The sequence below is a fragment of the Equus caballus genome, chromosome 8 (genome assembly GCF_041296265.1).
Source record: "Equus caballus isolate H_3958 breed thoroughbred chromosome 8, TB-T2T, whole genome shotgun sequence".
In the NCBI taxonomy this organism is placed as follows: domain Eukaryota; kingdom Metazoa; phylum Chordata; class Mammalia; order Perissodactyla; family Equidae; genus Equus; species Equus caballus.
The window spans coordinates 56,997,868-57,016,547 of NC_091691.1; the positions used below are offsets into that span (position 1 = coordinate 56,997,868).

Here is an 18,680-nt window from a genome sequence, read left to right on the forward strand (position 1 = left end):
TCTACCTTTATCTTATCTAAGGAACGGATTACCCTACAGTTACTAAGTAACACCCTAACATTTAATTAGGTGACGGTATGGCCAGACTTAAACCCTCCTACACTGTAAAGAGTAAATTAGGGTTCGGGTTACCTTAAAATGATTGTGAGGAGAGAGACGACTAACAGACGGATTGCTGAAGAAGGAGTTTTGAAAAACATGTTCATGGAATAAAGGAAAAAAATCACTTTATGGCTTAAAAATATATAAAGTTCAAAAATAGAGAGTTCAATGTATCATTTCCCTCTCATGTAAAAGCAGTAGATTTCTCCACCTTAAAGGGTACGTTTAAAATCCCTCAGAGGCATAAAGGGATACGTATTAAAAGGTCAGAGTTCAAGGGCGCTCTCACAATAACATAGGAGTACAGAATCTCCCTCAGATTACAGAAATCTACCTCAGTAATCAAAGGTTACTTTATTTACAGAAATACTGAAATGACTGTTTTAGGACAAACTCATTTGTTGTAATCTTAACCTTTTGTTTTTAAAGCCATACCCACTTTTGAGAATCTAATGAAAATATAAACATATTCCTAGGAAAATATAAACACACACAAAATCTTGCATAAAATATCAGTATATTAATGTACACTCACTGAGACCCAAGTTAAGAAGCCCTGCTCCTCATGAACTGCCACGCAAATATGAGCTCACAGAGTTAGCAGCCCGGCTAATGAGGCCAAGGTCATGGCTTTTTATCTAAAGCTAGCCTAAGACCTTGGCTCTGCTCCTTGGCCGCAGACCACTCCCCCTTTTTGGATGAAATGAATACATGGTTCCACCAGGTGAGGACATCACACACACTGCTGTGTCTAAAAATTCTCTCTTTTTTGCCCCCTCCATATATGCCTCAAAAACTTCTGGGAGAATATTGATTTAGCCTTTTTAAGAGGCATTTGGTGAAGTGCCAGGTAACAGTTAAAAACTGCTGTGGGAAATCGCTAGGCTGGTTAAAGGATAATATTTAGCTATTCTTGGCAAAACCAATTTTCATACAAATGTTGGGCCTCAAAGGTCACCTACAAATTCAGAATTAGAAGTGAATGTACTAGAGTGATCTCCTGAGTAGAAAAATGAAAACTACCAAATAGTTAACAGTGTTGATGCAGAACAACACCAAAAAGGCATATTATAGATATGCTTTTTTTACCTTTTAATTATTACCAGAAGGGGCCAGAGTAAGAACAGTGGTTGTCAGCATGACCTGAGGAGCCTTCTCGAATCCACTTCTCTGAGTCCCCTGAGAAAGGGGCAGCGGTTAACATTTTCCCCAGTGCTTTTGAGGATTTCGAGCATTTTCTTGACTGGTAGTCAAGGAAGTTTTTGAACAAGTAGAAGAACTGAGAGGATTACTATACCGCTTATTAATGGGTGACACTTTGCTCCTCTGTGGATTCAAAACTAAAATATGGGCTTTCCAAACACACGCAACAAAGAACAGTTCGCGAGAGGTTTGCAATTTGAGGTATTCCAAGATTAACTTCCTCAAGGAAAGCTACAAAGAGAAGCCAGCCGTCTCCTCTCTTGACGCCGCAGTTAAACAATGAGCACACATAATTCCTGGACACACAAGAAGATCCAGATAGGAGGAAAGCAGTCGAACGAAATCTACTACTAACAAAGAAATAGTTGTTTACCAGAAGAAAGAGACTTCTACAATCTGTCTACATAATTAAAACTTATCTCAGAAGAAAGAGGATAGAAGAAAACACATAAATCAGAACAAAGCCACAAACCTGTGGGAATGGTGGGTGTGAGAGCCAAAAGAAGTCCTCCCTGGGGGTTTGCAGAGGAAAATTATTACCTGTGATGCTGGAAAAAGATTAAGAATTTGCCCTTCCTTTCTTCGGGAGATGTTGCTCTGGCATATCCTCCTGGGTAAGAAGTCAGTAGAAAACCCATAATTGTTATTATGGCAGATGTGAGTAGGATTGAGTGATTAAAGCCACAAGGCAGAAAGGCAATCTGGTGTAAAACGGAGAGACGTTTGATTTTCTCCCATCTCAGTCCATTAACCCAATGCTGGCAGTAGGAAATGGCTCTCATTAAACAAAGGTGAGGCCGGGGGAGCAGCAGTGTTGCTTTAAGCAAACCTGAAGGTCAGTCATGATGGGAAAACACACCTATTTGGAGATCATACATCTACCTCCACGCCTGCGGACAAAGTGCAGACTACTGGAGATTGAAATTACTTGGAATAATGCTATTTTACGTACAAGCATTATAAAACGCTTCCATGGTCAAAGGCTTCCTGTATTTTGTACAGCTCCTTCCTCTTCCTGCTCATAAACACAGTACCTTGAACCTAACAGGTACTCAACAATGTGTGGCATTGAACTGAATCTAGAGCACCAGTAGCAAAATACAGATAATTAATTCTCCAGTTGTACTTGTAAATCCTTAGTCCTAACCTCCAAATGGAGGAATATGGACTATTAAAATACTGAAAGAGAGGTCTACATGACATTCTTAAAAAATATATATCTATTGTTATTTGCACATCCTATAGATTTACCCCTAACAATTATGAAAAGAATTGTAAACATAATTGTTTCATTTCTCTCTCTGTTTTCCAACAATTTAAAAATTATTCTTTTAAGATGTTCAACATCACTAATCATTAAGGAAATGCAAATCATAACCACAATGAGATATCACCTACACCTGTTAGAATGGCTAGCACCAAAAAGACTTGAGATAACAAATGCTGGTGAGGATGTGGAGAAAAAGGAACCCTCGTGCACTGTCGGTGGCACTGTAAACGGATGCAGCCACTACGGAAAACAGTATGGAGGTTCCTCAAAAAATTAAAAACAGAACTACCATATGATCTAGCAATTCCATTTCTGAGAATATATCCAAAGGAAACAAGCACTATGTTGAAGAGGTATTTGTACCCCATGTTCACAGAAGCATTATTCACAGTAGCCAAGACATGGAAACAATCTAAGTGTCCACTGATAAATGAATAGATAAAGAAGATTATATACATACAATGGAATATCATTCAGTCATAAAAAAGGAGGACATCCTGCCATTGAGGACAACATGGATGGACCTTGAGGGCATTATGCTAAATGAAATAAATCAGACAGACAAAGACAAATACTGTATGATCTCACTCATATGTAGAATCTAAAAAGAAAAAAAAAAAACAAGCTCATAGAAAAAGAGATCAGATTTGGGGGTATCAGAGGCAGTGGCGGGGGCAGACGGCTGAGGTGGCGAGGGGAAATTGGAGGAAGGTGGTCAAAAGGTACAAACTGTCAGTTATAAGATAAATAAGTATTAGGGATGTAATGTACAACATGAAGACTATACTTAACACTGCTGTACGGTGTATATGAAAGTTGTTCAGAGAGTAAATCCTAAGAGTTCTCATCACAAGGAAAAAAATTTTTTCTTCTTTTTTTTGTGTCTATATGAGCTGATGGATGTTAACTAAACTTATTGTGGTAATCATTTCACAATATATGTAAGTCAAATAATTATGCCATAGACCTTAAATTTATACAGTGCTGTATGTCAATTACATCTCAATAAACCTGGAAAAAATCCTTTGAAATAACCTTGGTTACCAACAGCAGCATTTTGGGACTTGAGTATAGTGATAAATTTCTACATAGAGGCAATTTATTTATGAGGAAATTATGAGTTTCCCAGTTTGGCAGAAGTATAGGATTTTAGGGAGGGAGTTATGGAATTTTAGAAAGGTCAGTTTGGACTAAATTATGCAGTTTGGTGAAGAACCACCTCAGAGCCAGGGGACCACCTGTCAGCCTCAATCTTAGCAGGACCTCAGCAGTCCTTGCCTTCTGCCTCTCCGACAGCTGCAGTACCATTCTCTGCGTCTTTCCCACCCTCTGAGCAAATAAGAGACCATCAGGGATGACAAACTTTCTCAATTTACTACCAGCCCCTCACAAAGTTGGCTATCATCTGTCTCCATCCATACTTTTTTGCCTCTCTCTCTGAAGAACAAGAGTCCTCACTCTTTCCTCCATCTCCTCCAGGCTCCTGTGAAACTCAACTCCATCAATACCGCCCCAGCATGGGTCTTATCCTGAACCCCTTTACCCAGCGATTTCTTCCTCTGTAAGCCCTCCAGCGATTGCCCCATTGCTGTCATTCCCAGACAGGCTCGAAGACAGAGTACTCGCCCTGACTGCCTCAGGCATCTATCTCCCTGCCATTTCTCAACCCACAGCTGCCCAGGTGGCAGAAGAAGATGTGACGAGGCTCAGAAGTTGTGTATGGATTGAAAACATAATTCTCTGGAGTTTTGTTTTGTTGCTAATCTAGTTTCCTCTTTGGTGAATTTCCTGTTTACATTTCTTCCCCATTTTTCTTATTGATTTGTAGTTCTTTTCCCATTTTGGATGGTAATTCCTTGGCAGTTATAAGCATTACAAAAATCTTCCTGTCTTGTGACTTTTCCTTTCCTTCTTCCCTCCCTCCCTTGCTTCCTTCCTTTGCTGGTGGTGTGGTTGTCTTATTATGCAGAAGCTTTAAATCAATTTTTGTCATGCTTTTCCTTATTGATTTATCAGAGTCTTGAAAGAAAATGTGATGTATTCAAACTCATGAAATTGTGGAGAGTTTAGTAAAGGGACAATTTACAAAGATATGATCAGGGGCCGGCCCGGTGGTGCAGCAGTTAAGTTCGCATGTTCCGCTTCTCAGTGGCCTGGGGTTCTCGGTTCGGATCCTGGGTGTGGACATGGCACTGCTTGGCAAAAGCCATGCTGTGGTAGGCGTCCCACATATAGAGTGAAGGAAGATGGGCATGGATGTTAGCTCAGGGCCAGTCTTCCTCAGCAAAAAGAGGAGGATTGGCAGTAGTTAGCTCAGGGCTAATCTTCCTCAAAAAAAAAAAAAAAAAAAAGATGTGATCAGAGTTTGGGGAAACCAACAAAGGACAGAGCAGTCGCCAAGGGCAAGTAATAGCAATCACTCTGAGAAGTGAAGACAGGAAGCAGAGCTCCATTCCTGGAACCTGCAGAAGGAGCTGGAAGGAAGGATAACTGACAGGAGCTATAGCCTATTGCACAGGGACACAAACAACATGCTGTAACCAGGTGTTGAGGGAACCAGAGAATAACTATCCCCTCTTCAATTCCCCCCTGTCCTTAGACCTCCTGTCAGTGACTCATTTGGCAAACCCAACTGATAGCCTGAGGACCAGGAAGCCTTTCTATGCAGCACATTCCAGTGAGGCTCCCAAACCACAGAGCAAGGTAGGGGACAGCAGAGATGGGCAATATCAAGCTCAGTTTGTGTTCTTTATGAATTTTCCAATATAATATTTCTTACCCTCAAATAATAAAATTATTCTTCTATATTTCCTTTCAAAAGTTTTAAAGTTCTGCTCTTCATATGTGGTACTTGACTCCACCTGGAATTTATTTTTGTATGCATTGTAAGGCATCCACTCCATACAGATAACATTTGTCCAACTCTATTTATTGAGTAGCTTATTTCTTTACTTCTGATTTTTAATGCTGATTTTGTTATATCCCAAATTCTGAAATTAATCACTCGGCCATGGGCTGGTCCCTAAATTTTTAAAAAATACTTTCTTAACTATAGGTTTTTCTAATAAAGTTTACAGTTTTCACAAAAATTTTAGGATGCTTTCAACACTCATCAAACAGTGTTTCCTCACCATGATGATGTTTGAGATTTTCTATTTAATTTCAATCATTTAAAATAAATTCTTCTTATTAATTATTAAATGATTAAATTTACTGGTATTTTATCAATTTTATATATTTTGTGTTCAGTCTCAATATTTTAATAGTACACCCTCTCTCTGAGTTTACTTTCTTTCTTATTGAACTACAGCCTTAACTATTTCTTCTAGTGAATAACAGAGTGTCAAATTATCTTAGATTTTGTATGTGCAAAATTATCTTATTCTTGTCCTCATTCTAGAATGACAGTTGAGTATGAATTGAGTATAAAAATTATTTTCTCTCAGCACTCTGAAGATTAATATCCATTGTCTTCTATCAACCACTGATATTAACAAGAAATCAGTTGTCAACGTAATAATTTAAGAACTGCCCACAGTTTCAATAGGATATATCTTGTCATGGATTTATTTTTAATCACAATGCTTCATTCTTACACTATATTTTTTGCTTGAGTACCCATATCTTTCTCCTTTTCTGATAAATAAATTGAAGTTGACTTCACAAATAATTTTCAGCATTTTTTTACATTTTTTCCCTAAATTCTAAATTTTGAAACCTTTCGAGAACATCTTACATAATTTCTAACTGCTCTGTCATCTTCCATTGGCTTGTTTTGGAAATAAACGAGGATACCAAAACATAAACATACTTCCCTCTCTTGACCAGAAATCCCCATGTAAACTTTGGAGACTTATTTTCTTTATCTATAAAAATGGGATAATGAAATCTGCCCTATGTATCTGACAGCTTTAGGAAATATTAAGAAAAATAATATGTAATGATTTTTTGGAAAACTATGAAAACAGTGGGAAATTATAAAGCATTTAAGTAACCTGGTATGAGGAAATTTTTTTTTTAAGTATGCTTTTCGGTGAGGAAGATTGGCCCTGAGCTAATATCTATTGCCAATCTTCCTCTTCTTTTTCTTTTTTTTTCCTCTCTCCCAAACCCCAGTGCATAGTTGTATACCCTAGCTGTAGGTCATTCTAGTTATTCTATGTGGGATGCTGCCACAGCATGGCTTGATGAGCAGTGTGTAGGTCCACGCCCAGGATCTGAACCAGCGAACCCCAGGCTGCTGAAGCAGAGCATGTGAACTTAACCACTCAGCCACAGGGCCGGCTTCCTAGATTTTTATTTGATAGGTGTTGTGGGCACATAAACATTTAAGAAATATATTGTCTCTATCAACCATAGTGAAATTAAATTGTGGCATTCAGTCTCATGACACTTAAGTCACTTTCGGACAGTGTTTCATCTAAAGAGAAAAAACCTTGGTACTCATCTTATTCAGTCATTGTAATATGTGTTCACAACTATAAGACAGTAAGTTTTGACTCAATTACTTCTAACTGAATGAGGAAATGTGATTTCTATTTTACTATTTATTACTTAATGTATTTACTACTGTAGAAGTAAATATTTTAAACCATTTTATTATTGTGAAATTGTTGAAATTCTGTAAGCAATTTCTATATACTTTCACTCAATTCTCAAAATTTTTTAAAAGTTTTTATTTTGAAATAATTTTAGACTCACATATAAACTGGAAAAATAGTAGACTGCCTGTGTGCCCTTTACCCAGTTTCCTCCAATGGTAACATTTTAACCATAGAATAATTTATCAAGACCAGGAAGGTGGGGGCCAGCCGTGTGGTCCAGTGTTTAAGTTCGAGCGCTCGACTTTGGCAGCCCAGGGTTTTGCTGGTTCGAATCCTGGGCGTGGACATGGCACCACTCATCAAGCCATGCTGAGGTGGCGTCCCACATGCCACAACTGGAAGGACCTTCAACTAAGAATATATACAACTACATACCAGGGGGGCTTTGGGGAGAAAAAGGAAAAATAAAATCTTTTAAAAAAAAGACCAGGAAGTTGACAATGGCACCCTCAAAGAGGTTCACCTCCTAGTCATTGAAGCCCGTGAATACATTACCTGACATGGCAATGGGGAATTAAGGTTGCAGATGGAATGAAGGCTTTGCTAATCAACTGACCCTAACATAACAAGATTATTCTAGATTACCTGGGTAGGCCCAATGTCATCATAAGGGTCCTTAAAAGTGGAAGAGGGAAGCAGCAAAGCAGGTCAGAGTGATGTGATGTGAGGACTCCACCAGACCTTCTTAGCTTTGGAGACGACGGAGATGGAAGAAGGGAGCCACGAGCCAAGGAATGCTGGTAGCCTCCAGAAACTAGAAGAGACAAGGAAATGAATCCTACCTGGAACCTACAAAAAGGAATGTGCACCTCTTGACACCTTGATTTTAGCCTGTGCCAGACTTCTGACCCACAAACTGTAAGATGATACCTTTGGGCTGTTTAAGCCACTAAATTTGCTACGATTTGTTGTAGCAGCAAAGAAAACTAACACAGTATAAATAACAAAGTAACATTTTAAAGGAAATTGCTATGAATGGGTAAAATAATACTGATCTTTCAAATATTTTTCCCATGGTTTCTCAGGTATAGTATTTCATGGTCTATTCCTATAATAGCTCAATTGTTCAATGTGTTTTGTCATACAGAACATAAAAACATATTCCCTTACTAGACACTAATTTATAGGTGCCTCCTTATACATTTTTTACTTTGATTCCTGTATAATTTATTTAACAGGTACCTTCTACTTTTAGTTGTAATTAAAATTTAATTATAATTAACGTTTTTAACAAGACAAGGCTTTCCTCTTATATTCTTTGTTTTAAAAGAAAAAGTTTTAAACTGATATTTTACATTCTAGTGTGCAGTGCAGAGGCTTTTTTCTTTTAAGCAACAAGAGTCTATCTTTATTTTTTTTGTAAATTCATTTTAGTGATTTTTTTTCCTAAAGATTGGCACCTGAGCTAACATCTGTTGCTAATCTTTTTTTGTTTGTTTGTTTCTTCTTCTCCCCAAAGCCCCCCAGTGCATAGTTGTATATTCTAGTTGTAGGTCCTTCTGGCTCTACTATGTGGGACGCTGCCTCAAGATAGCCTGATGAGCGGTGCCATGTCTGCGCCCAGGATCAGAACCAGTGAAAGCCCGGGCCTCCGGAGCAGAGTGCATGAACTTAATCGACTTGGCCACAGGGCCAGCCCCAATAGTCTATATTTAAAGATTGCATAAGACTAAAACCAAAGGCCCTTGCAAACATTTGTTTGTACTAGAGATGGGAAAAAAAAACACCACCCATAGAGACTATTGTTAAATGATATGTTCATCTCATTCCTCATTTTTACTTGTTCCCATTCTATAGATTTCAAAGTGTTAAATATAGATGATACAAAACTATTGTTGTATTTTACATTTGTTTAAGCACAGTCACAAGAATTTTAGCATGTAGTTACATGCCAGTCAGGAATCACCAGGATCACAATAAGTAATACACAGGTGCATATGGGGTCAAATTCTATTTTATTAAAGGGACCTATGAAGATAGAGGGAGTCCTTGAAAAGTTTTTTCGTCCTAGGCTTTGGCAATGGTGGTACAAGAAAACGGTAATTTGAGTGGTCATGTCTAAGATGGCTTGAAGGTGTTATCAGCAAGGGATCCTGCCAGATAATTGATTACTATGGACTGGGTAAAGACGTTAGCAAGTCCAATGAAATGACTGAGTTTTAGTTATTGTCGTAATGAATAATGAAGCCTAAGAAGTGCTAAATAAAAGTGGGCTTCAATAAAAGCTGGGATCAATTGTGGTGTAACCAATAGAAATGGGTAGATTACAAGTAGGAAGTGGAATTAAAGGATTCTCAAGTGGGTCCTATGTTGCCCCCCCTAATGTCCATTCTCCTCCTCTGTGTGGAAGCCACACAGTTTAGAGCAGATTGTCCCCCGCCTCCAGCTCCAGTGATGGGCCTGAAATAGTGTAATCTTAACTGGGTAATGAATCCACAGTCCTGGTCAAAATAGTTTGTTCAGGAAAGGCCAGGTGTATTAGTTTCCTGTGGCTACTGTAAGAAATCACTACAAAAATGGTGGCTTAAAATAATAGAAATTCATTCTCTCACAGTTCTAGAGGCCAGAAGTCCCAAATCAAGGTGTAGTCAGCACCACATTCACCTTGGATCTCTAGGGGAGCATCCCTCCTTGCCTCTTCTGGCTTCTGGTGGCTCCAATCTCTGCTTCCAACTTCCTCCACATGGCATAGAAGGATATTTGTCCTTGAATTTAGGGCCCACGCCAATAATCCAGGATGAGCTCATCTCAAGATCCTTAACTTAATGACATCAGCACAAACCATTTTCCAGAGAAGGTCACAGGTTCTGAGAGTTAGAAGGTGGACTATCTTTTGGGGGTCATCATTCAACCCACCACACCAGGTGACCACAGTGATTGTTTCAGGGGTGACTGAATCAGAATGATGCCTCCCTTGGATGGTCACGGGAAGTAATATTTTCTCTCCCAGTGAGTGTGAACAAGAAAGCACACAGTTCATGCTGTTGCTGGAGGCCTCTGGCTGCCCTGATGGAAGCCAGCCTAAAAAATGAGGCAGCACAGAGGCAGGCAAAGCTGAGAAACCTGCAGAGAAACAGGAAAAAAGCTCTGACTAGACCAAATGCACCCACTCTGCCTCTGAATTTGTAAATTAGAAGAGCCAATAGATTTCTTGTATTTTTCAATCTATTACAAAGTAATTGTAAATATAGTAAGAGAACTAAGGAATAGGCTATATTTGGGGTATAGGAATTTTGTCAGGATAATCAGAAATTAACGGAAATAATAGTACTAACGTTTATTGAGCAGTTATTATATTTTAGTACTATTCTAAGCATTTTATACTGATTATTTAATTTAATGCTCACAATAACCCTGTTATCTTCCCAGACAAGAAATCTGCAGGCCTGGCTCATGTAACCAAATGGTCTGATGCAGAGTTCAGTGAGAGATGAGGTGAGAGGTGGAGAAGGACCACAGAGGGCCTTGGCATCAACCTATGGTGATCAGATTTGTCCTCTGGACACTGGGGAACCAAGGATGGGTTCGAAAGGAGTGGAATGATCAAGTGCATTTTGGGAAGATTACTTAGAGGCAATGTAAAGACTGGAATGATGGTAAGGAAGACAATAGGCATTCAGGAAGAGAAAGATAGCCATTGGCCAGAAAATCCTCAGAGCAGGAATTGGACTAGACCATATTCCAATCCCAAAATCCTTCTGTTCATTCATTCATGTACATCCTCTTGTCTTTCATTACGGGAGGCAGTTTATTGTAGTGTAAGTTAAGTATGTAGTTACTTTGTACTACATACGAACTATGTACTACACTACATACACATTACGCTACTATGTAGTGTATTACAGTTAAATATGAAGATTCTGGAGCCTGAGTGCCTGGGTTCGAATCACAGCTTAACGACTTACTAGTTTGTGACATAGCTTATTATGTAATCTCTGTGTACCTCAGTTTCTTCACATCTAAATTGAGGATAATGAAAATACCTACTGTGTGAGGTTGCTGTGAAATAAGTTAATACATGAAAATTACTTAGAAGAATGCTTGGCCCATAGAAGTATACTACAATATTAAGATGTTAATATCTTTATAATCCAGATGCTGAGCACAGGGACAGCTTAACTGCAGTTAATCAATAAGTATCTGCTGAAAGACTGGGTATTTTTACTTCAAAAGGCAGTCTACTTTTACTGTTAGAGAGGTTTATTCTTTTAGTTCAAGCCAATTCAATCTAATCAATAAACATCCATTAGGCCTGACTAGGACTAAAGCCCTGGGCCAGGCAAAACCAAAATGAGTGAGGTTTAATCCTTGATCTTCATCAGACAATATCTGAACCTATCTCTTCATAACTTACACAAGCTGGTTCTTGTAGAGTCTTCTAGAACAACTCATAACAAATCTGTTTCTCCTTTACATGACAGACTTTCCAATTATCGAAAACAATTATCCTGTCTACCCTTAATCTTTTTTACTCCAGGATAAACAATAAATACACACAATTCCTTCAGCCATTCCTTATGGGACATGATTTAGGAGCATTCAATCAATTTAATCATCCTCCTCCAGACACATTCACATTTGTTAATACTTTTCTTTAAATGCAGGGCTCAGAAGTAGATACAATAATCCAAGCAGGATTGAATGGATGGGTAGCATTATAAGAATCAGTACCATAAAACTAATGGCTAAACTTGAGTGCATCCACAGATAAAATGGGAGAATAAAACAGGTTACAGGTTAGCGCCTTAGGGGTTTCCTTCTGTCCAAACAACAGGGAATAGACCTTCTAAAAAAACATGCAAAGCAAAGTATTGTGAAACATGTCATAAAGAACATGCAGTTAAGAAACCAAGATAGGATATTATTATACAGTAGACAGTAAATATTTGTCTAATAAATAAATGTAAGGTAAGGATTTAACGAATAGTAGGAATGAGGGTTAGGAAATACACTCTTCCCAAAAGTTGAATAAGATGAAACCAGAAAAGATGACTTGGTCAATATGGAACTTATCAAGAGAAGAGCAAAATGGACCAAAGGATTTTGAGGAGGGAAATTGAAAGATGAGAAATTGACTATTCCAACCATTAGTCTGAACTGTCTCACAGACTGTAACAGAAGAGAAAAAGAGTCTGTGCTTTACCATAGAGCACAGAAGAGAAAGCTAGTGGTTATATATACAAATGTTATTTGTATACCCTTGAATCTTAAATAATAATGAGGTACTTTGGATACTATGTAAACAAGCAATAAATGCTAATTTAAATTTTTGTTTTCTGTTTCAGTGATAGTAGGACATAAGTTTTCCCTTTTTTTTTTGCTGGGAAAGATTTGCCCTGAGCTAACATCTGTTGCCAATCTTTCCCTCTCTCTCTTTTTTTTACCTCCCCAAAGCCCTAGTAAACAGTTGTATATTCTAGTTGTAAGTCCCTCTAGTTCTTCTATGTGAGCTGCCGGCACAGCATGGCTACTGACAAAGTAGTGGTGTGGTTCTGTGCCCAGGAACTGAACCTGGGCCGCAGAAGTGGAGTGCACCGAACTTTAACCACTAGGCCATCAGACCTGGCTCCATAAGTTTTCATGTCAACCAAAAAAAGGGAGTTGCTTTTCAGGGAGAGAGTCCAATATATAAAGAAATTACAAAATCTAGTGAGTTTAGTGGGACATTATGGCTGAAAAAAGTGATATAATCCTAAAATAGGATAATTCATGAGAGAGAGAGAGAAATTTAAAGCTTCATAGCAATATATCTACTTCCAAAAGACCTCAAAAAACAAGCAAACAAAACCTGGCAGCATTAGAGAAGCAACAGGCAGCAGCAAGTTAGAAGTTATTTTAATTTTTCCACTCACTTCTTATGAGTACACAGTACTTCAAATTAGAATGTTAGCTACAATACAAAACAGAATGGTTCAAACTGCTTTTGGAATGTTACTTTTTACAGGAAAATAGCACTATCTGTACTTAATTAATGTCGAATAGTTAAGATTACCCCTATTGCAACAAATTCCTGTGATGAATAATTTAGACAAAAAGTTTGGCATTGCTCTAAATTCAACAAATTGTCTAGCTATCAAATAAGTATTTTTACGGTGAGACAATAAAACATAAATACTATTGTTACAGGTTATCTAGATGAAATATCTCTTATATGTCATCACCTATATATTACATTATTTCTAAATTCCCCCTTCTGCTCATCACAATAAAATCCTTGTAAAGGTATTATTTTAGAGAGCATCCTTATGCCAGATATGTTGAGTAGTTATTTTTGTTAATGATTAGCTAGACAGTCAATACCTATTTGGAAGACTGATCATTTTCTTCATTATATATTTTCTATACATCTGATGTCTTGTTATTATTGTATAATGTATCTTATAGAAAGGATAATACTGCTTTCCATAAAATAGTCAAATTCTATGGCCAACGTAAAACTCTATAAAACACTAGAAATACATGTATATTCTAAAATGAATATGATTTGTTTCCTATAGATAGTAAAACTTGTGATCCAAGCACTAGCTTCAAGCAATCTCATGCAAATATTTATTAAATTCTCTTACATGTTCCCTCTCTTTCCTCGTTTCACATTCTAGCCCATCTGTGCTTAGCCTGCAACCATTTAATAGAGAAATAACATGAACTAAACAGCAAAGGTGCTAATCCACAAATCTTGGTTTAAAAAAGAAAAATAAATTAAATCTGCAAAAGTATCTACTGACAAAAATCATATAGTAAGCTCTGAAGGGATTTTCAAAGAACACACTATAAAAATAGTGCTCATATTAAAATACCAAAGTAACTGCCTAAGGTAGTTACTGAAATAAGTATAGATATACTAGGAAGCCTGAAATGATGTCAACAAAGCAAAAGAAGGAATAATATATAATTCTGAAAATTAACATTCCATAAAAAAGCAGGAAATACAACAAAACATATAAAAACAGTATAGTAAAACCTCAAGAGTATTATAAAATTAGGAATAATTACTGATGCTTTTAATACTATTATTGTACTTGTTTAGTTTAATTAATTTAGTTAAAAATTCAATGAAGAGGATTTCTAGCTAAGTGAGGGCAGACTGAACTCAGGTACTCCCTCCTCAAATCTCTCTAAAATAAAAGCAAAGAAACTAAAATATGTATATATATAATATAAATATTTACAAAGATATAAACAAAGGAAGAGGAGATGATTACAAGAGAAAGATGATAATAAAGTTCTAGAAAATGAAACACAAGCAGAGGAGTGATAACTAATTTAAAAGATCACACATGCTGAAATCAAAGTGTTTCCATAGATACGAACAAGAAGCAAGATGCTGGGGCTGGCCCCATGGCCGAGTGGTTAAGTTCTCACGCTCCGCTTCAGTGGCCTAGAGTTTCACCTGTTCAGATCCTGGGCGCAGACATGGCACCGCTCATTAGGCCAAATTGAGGCAGCATCCCACATGCCACAACTAGAAGGACCCACAACTAAAATATACAACTATGTACTTGCGGGATTTAGGGAGAGAAAGCAGAAAAAGAAAAGAAAAAAAAGAAGATTGGCAACAGTTGTTAGCTCAGGTGCCACTCTTAAAAAAAAAAAAAGAAGCAAGACGCTGTGTGCTATACAATCCAGGAAAGGTACACTAGGTTCCCAACAAGAGGAAAGGCATGAGAGAAGCAACAGATAACCAAAAGAGAACCAAGGCAAAGAACACGAGAAAAAACAAAACCAACATTACCTAAACAAAAAAAAATTCAAAAGAACTGTTCATTCTATCCTTAGAGAAATAAGAGAAAATATTGGTTCCATCAAAGCAGGACAGGACCCTATATATAATTTTAAAAAAAGAAAGAAAGAAAGTAGAGAGGGAGAGAAAAAAAGCTCTTGCAAATGAAAAAACCAAAATAGGAAACTCAACGCACAGGTTATAAGACAAGGTGACTGCTCAGAAGGTAGAGCAAAAAGACAAAGAGATGGAAAATTGGAGAGAAAACAAAACAAAGCAAAACAGGAAATAAGTTTTAGAGGTTCAACATCTGAATAATAGGAGTCCCAGAGAGAGACAACTGAGAAAACAAAAGGAAGGAGACCATCAGTGATACAATTCAGGAAAACTTCAGGGAACTGAAGGACGTGAGTTTCCAGATTTAAAGGGATAATTGAGCATTCAGCACCATGGATAAGAAATAAACACATCAGAGGACATCATATTAACATTTCAGAACACTATCAATGGCAAAAGAGTCCACGTGTTGTCACAGAGAAACAAAAAGGATCACATCCAGAGGATCAAGAATCAGAATGACGTCAGACTTGTCAAGAGCAACACTGGAACGTAGAATAAGGTGATGGAGCAAGAATGCCGTCAAAATCCTCAAGGAAAATCACTTTCACTTAAAATTCTATTAAATGCTACCAAATTCTACCAAAGTCTCAATCAAAGATGTGAGTAAAATAAACATTTTTCAGACAAGTTCTCAAAAAATTTACCTCCCAAAAACCTACAGGAGGACCTGACAAAGCAAGAGAGTAAGATAAGAGGAAGAAATGAGATACAGAAAACAGCAGGTCCCGAAAAGGAGAGAGATGACGTAAGAGATATTTCTGGCCAGTAGTGAAAGGAGGAAAACTGTGTAGACGTTTAGAGGGCAAGCAGTTCAAATTGGAGCAGGACAGACGCTTGGGAAAAACTTTTTAGAAAGATAAATCTGGTAGACTAGCTGATTTCTCTGACCATCTAGACAGGATATTTAGACAATGATTAAGAGATTGCCTGAATCAGTGATAAAGTCTTAGAACATTAAGCAAATGAAAGAGCAAGACACTACTAACTTTAGGGAAAAGAGAAGATGCAGGAAAGGAAAAAATTAGATTAAATTGCATGGCTAAGCTGTGGATAACATTTACACAGTCACGATGATAAAAACATTGAATACCTATGGAAAGAAAATACTGTCACTATATTGAGAGGATAAGGATGCTTGGGAGGGAAGACAAAGATGTAGATGTGTGGTAAGATGAGGAAGGAAACATAACCAAATTCTCTTCTATCATGGGGGATAATCAATAGATAAAGCCTGGTGCCAGCCCAGTGGTGCAGCCGTTAAGTTTGCATGTTCTGCTTCTCGGCAGCCCCGGGTTCACCGGTTCGGATCCCAGGTGTGGACATGGCACTGCTTAGCAAGAAAGCCATGCTGTGGTGGGTGTCCCACATATAAAGTAGAGGAAGATGGGCATGGATGTTAGCTCAGGGCCAGTCTTCCTCAGCAAAAAGAGGAGGATTGGCAGTAGTTAGCTCAGGGCTAATCTTCCTCAAAAAAAAAAAAAAAGAATAGATAAAGCCTGAAACTAAATATGAAGTTCCAAAATGTAGATTGTTAGAGACAGGGAAGTAAATGCCAAAATAAAAGAGATCACATAACTCATAACAGGCAGAGCCAGAATCCAAACTCAGCCTTATCTCCAAATTACATTCTTTCCACTAAACTTAAGTGTAGTCCCCAAATAACTTACACAGAGTGATGCCAAATTATGAAATTTATTAAACTTTGCTCAAAAGGAGGTAATTTACTTTTGTATTAGTTACCAAAAGTCAGAGCTGACTAAATAAACTGATAACCTAAGGACGATATAAGGGGCTATTTGTCTTAAGAAAACAGTCTATGTTCCAACAACTGACAGCATTACATCATTTACCCGCATCTAAGGTACTCACAAAAGTGGATATCCACAGTGAAATATTCTGATTAGCTGCCAATTGGTCATCCAGGCAACATAGAAACTTTCCTTTTTTATGGTTACAAATTATTTCCTTTTTGGCACAGCAAAGTATATCCTCTTCACGTCTGACCTCTTCATGCTATTGACCTTTGAACCATTCTGAAAGGTCTCACATCCCTGGCTCCTATGGGATCTTTGCTTGTTCAGCCTTTGACAACCTCACTTATTTCTCTTTTTTCTTTCTTGGAGGTCTACTTTCTCTTCCCTGCTCCATCCCCCAAGAAATGATTTAATTTCTGCAAACATAAAAATTTAACCCATGTTCCAATTCCAATAAATCACCTGTTCTGGCCTCATTATTTCCAAATGCCAATTGGACATTTCCATTTTTATATTCTACCATTCCTTACATTGCTTAGCTGGCCCAAATTTCTTATAATGACAAACAAGGCCCTTCCTGATCTAACTCTTGATTAATTATTTAGTTGTTGTTGGTTTTTTTTGCTAAGGAAGAGTGATCCTGAGTTAACATGTATTGCCAACTTTCCTCTTTTTGCTTAAGGAAGATGTGCTCTGAGCTAACAGCTGTACCAGTCTTCCTCTATTTTGTATGTGGGCTGCCGCCACAGCATGGTTGCCGATGAGTGCTGAAGGGTCTGCACCCAGGAACACAACCAGGGCCGCAGAAGCCGAGCATGCCAACCTTAACCACCAGGCCATGGGGCTGGCCTCGGTCACTTCTTTCATTTTATCACTCATACCTCTACCTCAAACTCTACTCTCAAGGTAGGCTGGACTATTTAAATTCTTAAGAACTACTCGTGTTCTCTTTTGTCCCTGGGCATACCAACATTCTCTCTTTTTCAAACCCTTCACCAACCTCAAGCTGGTCCTTGTTTGTTCTTTAGGACTCATCTCTGAAGCAATGCTCACGGTACCCTCATGCCAAACACAATGCCTTAGACATAGTGAATGGAATATAAATATTTGTTGAATAAATGAACAAAAAGACTCCTGAATTAATGACTTATCTCAGATAATCTCTTCAATTCAACACAAATAATGCTGCCTCAATAATCTTTCTTAAATATTGCTTATTAAATGTTTTTCCTTTTCTTAAAAAGCCATCAAGTTTTTTAAATTTAAAGTGGGAAGCTCTGCTGTCTGCCTTTTAGGCTCTTCATAAGGTGCTCACTACACCTCTGTAACCTAATTTCCTGTGCTCCCCAACATGAGGCCTCCTCTCCGGTCTACTGATTTCCTGAGACTCCATGCTCACCTCCACATCCATCAATTTGTTTTTGCTCTTTACCATCTGTCAAGGAATGTTTTTCCTTTCTGATTCTCTAGCCTACAAATGGACAGCTCAAGGCCAACTTCTCCCATAAAGCTTTCTTTGAATTACTCCAGCCATATTGACGAGAATAGCAGTGCTTTAGTCATTCTTCAAATGTATTTTGATGATCTGTTACTTGACAGGCTCTGTTTGGGTACTGGGACACAAAAGTGAGCCAGGGAAAAGCAAGAAAACAAGTTAAAATAAATGAAATTTAGGATTACAAAGAATGACAAGTGCTAAAAGCAAGGGGCAAGGTAGAGAATATTGGTTATAAGGACCAGCAAACCTTTTTTAGACATGTTGGTCGGGGAGACCTCTTTGAAGACGTAATGCTCAAGCTGAGATCTGAAGGCGGGGACGGATCTAGTCACGTGCAAAGTTGTGCTGGTAAACGGAGAGAGTTCTCCATAGAGTGCATCACATGTGAAAATACTCTGAAAGAGAAAGG

General features: G+C 37.9%; 1 protein-coding gene across 6 annotated transcripts in view; it reads right to left on the minus strand.

The window, feature by feature from the left end:
• Positions 1-18,680, minus strand: part of CHST9 (carbohydrate sulfotransferase 9) — a 250,381-nt gene that overhangs the window by 210,472 nt on the left and 21,229 nt on the right. Inside the window, exon 2 of one of the 6 annotated variants that reach the window (XM_023647598.2) lies at positions 7,765-7,933. The exons of 3 other annotated variants lie outside the window; for them this stretch is intronic. The gene's annotated coding sequence lies outside the window, so the exon portion shown is untranslated. Of the gene's footprint in view, positions 1-637; positions 717-1,777; positions 2,060-7,764; positions 7,934-18,680 lie in introns of those variants that run through there. 2 more of the 6 variants (XM_070275595.1, XM_023647599.2) reach the window with 2 other exon arrangements.